Raw genomic sequence first — 9,111 nt, 5'->3', positions numbered from 1 at the left:
TCCTTCGTTCATAACCCAAGTCCATAACCCATATCCATTACCCAACACTAGCCCGACCCATACCAACTCCTACTCTATTTATATCCCGATAACCCGAGTAAACTTTCCCTCTATTATTAAGTAATATAATTAATATCATTTTTGGAAATTTCGGGATGTTACATCTTCTTATTGCATCCATGTTGGTCACCATGTGCTCGAACATCCTATGCTCGGAATCACTTAGTTATAACTTGAATGATCAAGTTGTTTGTCAATTGGCAATCCATACTCGATAGAAGAACACTCTTGCTCGTTTAAGTGTAGCTTGCTCGAAGCCTTAACACTTAGAAGTATAAACCACTAAGGGTTCTGAAGACCTTGCTCGATAGTCTAAGCTTGCTCGAAGTCCAATCTTATCCGTTTCCTGAGGAGGTTGAGAAGATTCCAATCTTCCTTATCAAAAATCCGACTCAACAATCCCCCCTAGATTGTAACAAGCTCAGATGCACCAAAACACACCTGCATAGAGTTACACATGTATCAAATGTCTAAGATAATCATTTTAAGAACATGCCAGTTCATTACATAATAAAGAATTCTACCTCTTGAGCATTACACATCAAAATTTTACATGTCAAAACACAAGTAAAAACCAAAATACGAAGATAAACAGAAAAGAAATGATCATTATTAAGTCTTCATTATGCTATCTCCTCCTTCTACTCCTTGTGTCAGATTTTTCCTTTTCGAGTTTAACAAGGGCAGCCTTCTGTTTAATCATATCAAGCTCCACTGCGTCCAGAGAGTCAAAAGGAAATTCAACATCTATTATGTCTTGAAGGTCTTGAGGATTTATGAATCGAAGATCTTCATCATTCTTAATCACTTCAATTGTTCCTCCTGATTCATTCCTCAGCGAAATTGAGTCATTATGTCTATTATAGGTGAGATGGGAAATCCTTCCATTTTGTTGCACAAGTGAGTTTGGCTCAAGCAATTCCCTTCTCATGGCTAAGCATTCCCTCAAAGTCATTCTTTTTCCTGTGGAGCTGCTTGCCTGTTGAGTCTTTCTCTTCTTTGACTCAAATAGAGAGAGTTCTAGAGTGTGAACTTCATTTATTCTCTTTCATCTTCTCTCTTTCTCTGCTTGGCTATGTATCTCTCTTTTCTTTTGTTTCAGGAATGGAAACCCCCTTCCAGATTGTTCCTTGATGAATTTGGATAGGTCATTCCTTTGTTGCCCAGCAGGTTGACTCCTGTCTGGATTATCGTATAAGTCAAGTTCTTCCATCTTCTTCAGTTGTTCTTCTGAAAAGTTTCTCAAATTTTAATGTTCAATTAAGGCATAAGTTAGGAATTGTTATCACTATATTTTCAGGTTGTCTCTAATCTCTTCTCAAGGCTTATTTAGTGATGTACCTAAAAGTGGTATATAAAAATATTGCAATTAATAACCTAGCACAACAAGTAATAAAAACCTAGAATACCCTAAACCAAACCACTAGCAACGGCAAGTGAACCTATCAGGTGTAGAATAGCTATGGGAAGTCCGGGAATATCGAACCCTAGAGACACCAATTAAATTAACGAAACTAGATTCTAAATGCAAAATAAATTAATAATTAAGAAAAAGAATATTTTTAGATTTTTTTATTTATTTTATTTTAAAACTAATTATTATTTAGACTAATTAATTAAGCTAAAATGAACTAATAAATTAAACTTAAAATTCTAAGACTTAGATGAAAACCACTAATGAGAAAGGCGTTACCTAGGCTTGAAATCATATTTGTGAATCTTGGATGCTTATCGGCTATGGAAACTGTGATGGAACCGGGATCTAAAGATACGACGCCCTAGACATCCTAGTGGATCCCTGATCATTCTCTGGGTGTCACCTAAAAGGAATACACCTAAGGGGCGTATGACGCAAACCGGTTGGTTGGATTACCTCTCAGTCTCTCCGACAATATTAAAGTACTCTAATGACTAGATCACCTCTCAGTCTCACTAATCACAATACATTCGGGAGTGTAAGGAACGTAAGGAGTAACCTAAAGATGTTCAAAAAGACTTAGGATAGCAAAAATCAAAAGACACTAAGGGGGAAATCCACCCTTGTGTAATCTATACCCAAACCGCTTAATGACTAAGACAACCCCAACTATCTATTACCTCTCACTCTCAAGATAGGTAGAACACTTAAAATCTCTAAACCCTCAAACAATAGTTCCTATGGTTATGTCGACTATAAACCATAAACTAGTTACGAACACACAGTCGGTAACCTAATATGCGTCTACACATGAAAGACTTTCACAAAGACACATATGGAACAATTGAATAAAAGTAAATTAATAATAAGTATGCATATTCATCTTAAAAGCATCACGAAGTCTATTACAATAATATTAGTCCAACACCAATAACCACTAGAACTGACAAGCAATCCAAAGTTCAACAAATATTCATTCAAAACCTAGGCAACTAAAAAGGTTTTAGCCAATAGTCATGTTCAAAACAAGAATAAAATAAATTGGTTCAACAAAGTTCATTATGAAAATAATAGAATTAAAAATAAGACAACCGTGTTTGAATGAGTAGTCGTTGAATCCGAACACCTCCAAAAGCTTATAATAATGTTCCAAATTCGTTACTGTTGGAGCCCACAAAAATTATGTGCACCTCAAATCTAGAAATAGGGTAACGAATAATGAGTGATGGTGGCTCCTGTTCGTCTCCTTCCCTCCGTGAATGAAATAATAATAATGTAAGTGGCGGCGGCTTGCTTCTCTTCACCCTCTAGACTTCTTTTTTTTTTCTCCACCATCGTGAACTCTTCTTTTATAATATGTCAACCGACCTAATTATTCTTGGCCCAAGTTTCCTTCAATCATCTAGTGGGCCCCTGTCTCAATTTAAACCAAAAGATCTTAAAAAAAACTTAAACATATCTACCTAATATTATTATTATTATACGTTAACTTTTGAACACTCTTTTATTATTTCTTTCTTTTTTTTTATTAAATACTAAATATAATAATTGTACTAATAATAATTAGTATAATATATCATATGTTCGACTCGTCATTCGTCGGTCTCAAATTTATTAAAAGTGTTGCATTTTAGCCCGTTGTCTCTTGAAACCATTAAACTCATATGTGAACCAAATATTAATAATATTCAATAAAACATTGGCTCAAAATCACTTAAAAGTAAAAGAATATTTATATAATAATATGTATAATTTAAAGCACATCATTTAGCTTTCTTTAAGTCACCCCAATTTAACTTAAACCTAATGAAGTATGGTCAGTATATTCTAAATTTTAACTAAACTTAAAATTTGTGAAACTTTCAGGCGTTTTTTTTTGTGTATTATGCTCTTTAGTAGACTTTGAGCTTTACATGTCTATTTATTCACATTGTGTGAATTATTCTTAATCATAAATACATAAGTTCATAATGACCAATACTTCAAGAAGCTTGTGTATGACTGGATAATTACTTTTCTGCCTATCATTTAGGGAAATATGCTAGAGAACATCCTTATCTTCTGGCTCACCACATCAGACTTAGCAGAATTTAGGTTTATATCACACATAGCAGCTACAGATTATGAAAAGCTACCATACAATGCCAATGACTGTACTTCAAGCCTTTTAGACTTATAATCCATGGGTTAGTCATCTTAAACAATTTTCTATCATTTCCCAAAGGTTGGATACGATTTCTATCCACAAACCTTAAGATTCTACAAAGCTTGTATCTGAATAATCTTATCATGTCTCTTATGAGATCACCAAAAATAGTGTTGCTTAGTCATAAGCATTTTACAGTTTCAAAACCACTTCTTTTGAAAGTTCATTTTAAACATTGATTTTGAAAACAGTGTTGTCATTTAAGCATATTTGACAAGCACACACTTCAACAATATCGAACGCATTCATTCAGCCAGCATTATTTCATTCAGATAAGCATATAAATTCTGTCGAGCATGCTCAGAAATCCATCGAGCATACTCGAAAGTCTATCGAGCAACCTTAAGATCTATCACTACAGAGTCTGTGCTCGAGACTCTTTATGAAAGTCCATGACTTTAATACTATACCCGAGCAGTGGACTTGTGCTAGAAATAATTAGAAAGATTTCCAAGACATGTCCATGCTCGAACAGCCAAACATTACTTTTGTGCTCGAAATACTTGAAAGTTCTCAAGTATGGTTTGTTTGTGCTCGAGGAGCAACAAAATACACCATCAAACACAGAATCATGCTCGAAACACTTGGAAAGTTTTCAGAGCACTTTTCTATGCTTGAGCAGCTGAGTTGATGTGGTCTATATTATACATAAATATAATAAATATTTCCTACACTTTTGGTAACTTCAAGGTTGTTTTTATAAAATAATACTCTTAATTGGATCATGTATGGGTTTTAAAGGTTCTTTGATTAAATGTGCTAAAATGGAGTACTTTTACAATGCTTGTGATTGGCGAGAAAAAACGTCTAATTGATCATCTATGATGCAAACGAGTTACCAGAAAAAGTGTGTTAAAACAACAAAATTTGATATTAGTTACCAAATTATTTATTTTGTTCAGCAGATGAAATGGACACCAAATTTAATATGCAAGCCAAATTATTATGTCTTGATATAACATATGAGAAATTGGATATAGAAATTTAGAATGCAAGTTAAATCCGTAAGAAAAAAAAATATAGTTAATAGAAATAAAAAGAAGCAAAATACTAACGTGGTTTTTTTTGTGTGGATGTTAAGTAGGTAACATGTGCTCTCAAACTTGGTGTCAAATAAAAGGAAACTTGATTGCATCAGAAAATCAAAGAAGGGCCCATTAGCGAAGTTGAAAAGCCCACAAGGAGTAGGTCATAACAGACAATATATTGACTTGGGCATCAATTTTTGAGACATATACGACAATTATTTTCTTTCACGGCTACTGGAATAAAGGGCATAACAGAAGGATTTGGAGATTTCTGTTAGGTGTGTCGACGAAGAGAAAGAAGAAAGTGTCCGGGTTCAACACCTACTCATCCAAACATTCTTATAATTCGGTTTGAATTTATTACTTTCGTCATGAATCTATTGTTTGAACCCATTTATTATCTTTTGGTCTTGAGCATGGTTGTTGGCTAAACCATTAGACTGCCTAGGCTTATGATGAACTTTTGTTGACGTTTGATCTTGGCTTGGGTTTTGTTTATCGTTATGGTTTTATGAACTAGTAAAAGGTTTAATTATATTGAGTTGATACGATGTCTGCTTGAGGTTGTTTAATTAAGTTTTATTATTCCATAGTTGCCTTGATTATTGTTTGTCATTAAGATAGGTTACTATTAGGTCATTTACTTTGTGTCTTTGACTATTTTATGATTGATTTCGAATAAGATCATAGGAATAATATTAGTTAATCAAATAAACCTAAGTGTGCTGCTAACCTAAATAGCTGTAAGGTGCTAGGTTATTGATAGGTCTTTGTTGATCAGGATTGCTAGATTTAACTCTTCGTGAGGAGTCCGTCTAGGTTTGATTGATTAACTTTGTCTATCGAATCAACTGAATATATTAGACCACCTTTGATTTCCGCGCTGTAAGGTAGGATTTCGTATAAGGAACTAGTTTGTAATTAATTTGGTGACCGTAAGGAAACTTGATTTTTAATATTGGTGTGCGTTAAAACTTATTAGAAACCCATAGATGTCTCTTGAGAAGGGTCAGGGGTCCTGTTAGGGTTTTCTCTTAAGCTATTTCATGATCCAAGTTCCATAACTAAATAGTCTCCCGGTTAATTGATAACTGAAACTTAGGGGATTCTAGCCTAGATAGTTTTCTCATCATCGTCTTATTTTAAATAAACAAAATTTTGCTTTCGTTTAAATTACTTGTTTTCTTAATTAGTTTTTAATTATAGTATTAAATTAGTATTTTAAATAAAAACCCCCCAAACAAATATAAATTAATAAGTCGTGTTTGTAGTCGAGTCTAATTAGCTAATAAACGTAATTTAGAGAGTCTCGTGGGTTCGATATCCGGACTTACTTAGCTTTACTAGAGTCGATCGGTTCACTTGCCGGTTAGTAGTTTAGTCGAGTTTTAGAGAGTCTAGAGTATTACTTAGTGTTTATTTTTAGTTAATTCAGTTAATAATTATTAAACTACTTTTAGCACATCATGAGTCATGCTATTTGTGCTCGAAGTGCTTAGAAAAGTCTTCAGGTAGTACTGTTTGTGCTCGAAGAGCAACAAATATAGTATCAAGCACAGATTCATGCTCGAAATACTTAGATCACAAAGATGTATCATGTTTGCACAGATCTAAGTACAGAAAACAATAATATCAAATTCATGATAATTTATCATACAAAACAGTCACAAACATGATTTATGCAATCAGAATAATCAGTCAAGCATAGCAATGAATCAAATAAACATTCATAGTGAGTAACAAGGATAATCAGTTAGCATCTCACTTAAGCACACAACATCAATCAGATTTCATCAGCATTTATCATACATAGGCATTTAAACAGAAAATGAAACCTGGTTTTATGTAAAGGTTTGGTGAATAAATCAGCCAGATTATCAGATGTATCTACCCTTTTCATTTCTATTAGGCCTTTTTCACTACAGTCTCCAATAAAGTGATGTCTAATTTCAATGTGCTTAGTCTTAGAATGTTGGACTGGATTCTTAACAATAAACATGGCAGCAGTATTGTCAATTAAAATTGGAGTAAGAAAGAAATTCAGACCATAATCCAACAGCTGATTCTGAATCCATAGAACCTGTGCACAGCAAGCGGATGCAGCAATGTATTCAGCCTCAGCAGTTGAGATGGACACTGTAGTCTGCTTCTTGCATTGCCAAGACACCAACCTGTTCCCTAGAAACTGGTAGCCTCCTGAAGTTGATTTCCTACTCATGTTGAAGCCATCATAGACACTGTCTGTGTAGGCCATTAAATCAAAAGAGGGGTTCTTTGAATACCAAATCCCCAAATCTGGTTTTCCTTTGAGATATTTGAAAATTCTTTTTACTGCTAGCATGTGTGAGACCTTGGGGTTAGCTTGAAATCTTGCACAGACACACACAGCAAACATAATATTTGGCCTGGATGCTGTCAGATACATAAGTGATCCTATCTTAGCCCTATATTCATGCTGGTCCACCGGCTCCCCTTTCTCATTAGGTACCATCTTCTCATGTGTGTCCATTGGTGTAGACACTGTCTTGAAATCCTGGCACTTAAACTTGTTAAGAATCTCTTGGACATACTTTGATTGATTGATAAAGATCCCTTCAGCCTTTTGTTGCTCTTGAAGTCCAAGGAAGAATTTCATTTCTCCTATTGAACTCATCTTGTATTTAGATTTCATTACTTGCTCAAACTCTTTGCACATTTGTTCATTAGTGGAGCCAATATGATGTCATCAACATAGACTTGTAATAGCAGCAGATCCTTCTTCCGTCTTTTGTAGAACAATGTCTTGTCAATAGCTCCTCTGCAGAAACCATTGTCTAACAAATGGTTTGGCAACTCATCATGCCGGGCTCTAGGAGCTTGATGTAGTCCATACAAAGCCTTGCTGAGTTTGTACACCTTGTTAGGATGGATTGGATCTTCAAATCCTGGAGGTTGAGTCACATACACCTTCTCATTAATCTTTCCATTCAAAAATGCAGATTTCACATCCAATTGATAGACTTTTATGTTCATGGATGTTGTATATGCTAGAAAGATCCTGATGGCCTCTAGTCTTGCAACTGGAGCAAATACTTTTTCAAAGTCCACTCATTCTTTTTGGAAGCACCCTAGAGCCACCAGCCTTGCCTTGTTCTTGATGACATTGCCTCTTTCATCTTTCTTGTTTCTGAGCACCCATTAGGTTCCAATTACATACTTGCAACTGGGTTTGTCAACCAAACCCCAGACATATAAGTATCTGAACTGAGCTAACTCTTCCTCCATAGCTTCCACCCAGCTGTTGTCTTTCAATGCTTGAGTAATGTTCTTTAGTCCAACTAGGGATAGAAAGCAAGCATACAAACAGATGTTTGCCCTTTCAGAAGAACTTCTTGTCACTCTCTCATGCAAGTCCCCAATGATGTTTTCTGCAGGATGGTTTCTTTCAACAGAGGTAGTCTGCACAACTTGTTGTGCTGACACTTCTGTTTCAAGATTGGTCATGTTCATTTCAGCAGCTTCACTTTTAAATCCTTCTTGATTCTCAGCAGCTTCTTGAGTTTGAACAGTTGCAGAAGATGATGCTTCATTTGTCCCTATTTGGAGAGAGTCAAACAAAAACTGGAACCTGTCTTCAAATCCATTTGTCTCTTCAGGTTGAGCTGGTTGCTGACTTGGTACCGGTTCACTCTCCATATCACTTGGTCCTTCATTTTGATACTTCAATTTCTGCTTCATGACCAGTGACTTCCATTTCACATGCTCCTTGATTGCTTCTTTCAAAAGTAAATCCATTTGTTTCAGGAGCAATTGATGACCACAATTTGTCAAGATCATGTTGCTTTTGTTTTCATTTTTCTTCAAAACTTGTTCTGTACATGCTGTCATCCATGTCTTCATTGTATATTTTGAAAGATTTGATTATCTTTTCCAGGTCAAATAGTCACTTGGTTCCTTCAACATTATTGAAATGGTTTTCATTGAAGATAATGTCAGAAGACTCAATGACTACCATGTGCTCCTTGACATATACTCTGTAAGCCTTTGAATGAGATGAGTACCCCACAAAGAAGCATTCCAGTGATTTTGACTGAAATTTGTTAAGATAGTCCTTTGCATTTAAAAGTGAGCATCTACATCCAAAAGGCTTTAAGAACTTCACATAAGGTTTTTTTTTTAAGATAACCTCATATGGAGTCTTATTTTGAGTCCTGTTCAGTAGAACCCTGTTCTGCACATAACAAGCAGTGTTGATTGCTTCTGTCCAGAATGTAACTGGCAGATTTGCATCAGCAATCATGATACTTGAAGCTTCAATTAATGTTCTGTTTCTTCTTTCTGCAACACCATTCTGCTCAAGAGTTCTAGGTGCACTATATTGCTGAAAAATTCCCCTAGAAGTGCAGAATTCTTCCATTAAT

This window comes from Bidens hawaiensis, unplaced genomic scaffold (genome assembly GCF_021521415.1).
Source record: "Bidens hawaiensis isolate Kalapana, Puna unplaced genomic scaffold, B.hawaiensis_p1.1 tig00003739_1, whole genome shotgun sequence".
NCBI classification, from domain to species: domain Eukaryota; kingdom Viridiplantae; phylum Streptophyta; class Magnoliopsida; order Asterales; family Asteraceae; genus Bidens; species Bidens hawaiensis.
The sequence above is the reverse complement of the archived record's forward strand: the minus strand, read 5'-3'. Positions refer to the sequence as shown.